Below are 2,421 nucleotides of genomic sequence, written 5' to 3'. Positions count from 1 at the left end.
ATACAACAACATATAAAAAAAATAATACATCATGATCAAGTGGGATTCATCCCAGAATCTCAAGGATGGTTCAACATACGTAAAACGGTTAACGTAATACACCATATCAACAAAACAAAGAACAAAAACCACATGATCTTATCAATAGACGCAGAAAAGGCTTTCGATAAAATACAACACAATTTTATGTTTAAGACTCTCAACAAAATGGGTATAGAAGGAAAATATCTCAACATGATAAAGGCCATATATGATAAACCATCAGCTAACATCATATTAAATGGCACTAAACTGAAGGCTTTCCCCCTTAAATCAGGAACAAGACAGGGTTGTCCACTCTCGCCACTGTTATTTAATGTGGTACTAGAAGTTCTAGCCAGAGCAATCAGACAAGACAAAGAAATAAAAGGCATCCATATCGGAAAAGAAGAAGTAAAGGTATCACTTTTTGCAGATGATATGATCCTATACATCGAAAATCCCAAAGAATCCACAAAAAGACTACTAGAAACAATAAGCCAATACAGTAAGGTCGCAGGATACAAAATTAACATACAGAAGTCAATAGCCTTTCTATATGCCAACAATGAAACAACTGAGAAGGAACTCAAAAGAATAATCCCCTTCACGATTGCAACAAAAAAAAATAAAATACTTAGGAATAAACATAAAAAAGAATGTAAAGGACTTATATAATGAAAACTATAAACCATTGTTAAGGGAAATCGAAAAAGATATAATGAGATGGAAGAATATACCTTGTTCTTGGCTAGGAAGAATAAATATAATCAAGATGGCTATATTACCCAAAGCAATATACAAATTTAATGCAATTCCCATCAAACTTCCAATGACGTTTTTTAAAGAAATAGAGCAAAAAATCATCAGATTTATATGGAACTATAAAAAACCCCGAATAGCCAAAGCAATCCTAAAGAAAAAGAATGAAGCTGGGGGCATTACAATACCTGACTTCAAACTATATTATAGGGCCACGACAATCAAAACAGCATGGTATTGGCAGAAAAATAGACACTCAGACCAATGGAACAGAATAGAAAGTCCAGAAATAAAACCACATATATATAGTCAAATAATTTTTGATAAAGGGGCCAACAACACACAATGGAGAAAAGAAAGCCTCTTCAATAAATGGTGCTGGGAAAACTGGAAAGCCACATGCAAAAGAATGAAACTGGACTACAGTCTCTCCCCCTGTACAAAAATTAACTCAAAATGGATCAAAGAACTAAACATAAGACCTGAAACAATTAAGTACATAGAAGAAGACATAGGTACTCAACTCATGGACCTGGGTTTTAAAGAGCATTTTATGAATTTAACTCCACAGGCAAGAGAAGTGAAGGCAAAAATTAATGAATGGGACTACATCAGACTAAGAAGTTTTTGCTCAGCGAGAGAAACTGGTAACAAAATAAACAGAAAGCCAACTAAATGGGAAATGATATTTTCAAACAACAGCTCAGATAAGGGCCTAATATCCAAAATATACAAAGAACTCATAAAACTCAACAACAAACAAACAATCCAATAAAAAATGGGAAGAGGATATGAATAGACACTTCTCCCAGGAAGAAATACAAATGGCCAACAGATATATGAAAAGATGCTCATCTTCTTTAGCTATTAGAGAAATGCAAATCAAAACAGCAATGAGATACCACCTCACACCTGTTCGATTAGCTGTTAGTAGCAAGACAGGTAATAGCAAATGTTGGAGAGGCTGTGGAGAAAAAGGAACCCTCATACACTGTTGGTGGGAATGTAAAGTAGTACAACCATTATGGAAGAAAGTATGGTGGTTCCTCAAAAAACTGAAAATAGAACTACCTTATGACCCAGCAATCCCTCTACTGGGCATATACCCCCAAAACTCAGAAACATTGATACGCAAAGACACATGCAGCCCCATGTTTATTGCAGCATTGTTCACAGTGGCCAGGACATGGAAACAACCAAAAAGCCCGTCAATAGATGACTGGATAAAGAAGATGTGGCACATATACACTATGGAATACTACTCAGCCATAAGAAATGATGACATCGGAACATTTACAGCAAAATGGTGGGATCTTGATAACATGATACGAAGCGAAATAAGTAAATCAGAAAAAACCAGGAACTGTATTATTCCATATGTAGGTGGGACATAATAGTGAAACTAAGAGACATTGATAAGAGTGTGGTGGTTACGGGGGGGAAGGGGGAATGGGAGAGGGAAAGGGGGTGGGGAGGGGCACAAAGAAAACAAGATAGAAGGTGACAGAGGACAATCTGACTTTGGGTGGTGGGTATGCAACATAATTGGACGACAAGATAACCTGGACTTGTTATCTTTGAATATATGTATCCTGATTTATTGATGTCACCCCATTAAAAAAATAAAATTATTATAAAAAA

Source organism: Saccopteryx leptura, chromosome 9 (genome assembly GCF_036850995.1).
Source record: "Saccopteryx leptura isolate mSacLep1 chromosome 9, mSacLep1_pri_phased_curated, whole genome shotgun sequence".
NCBI lineage: Eukaryota > Metazoa > Chordata > Mammalia > Chiroptera > Emballonuridae > Saccopteryx > Saccopteryx leptura.
The sequence above is the reverse complement of the archived record's forward strand: the minus strand, read 5'-3'. Positions refer to the sequence as shown.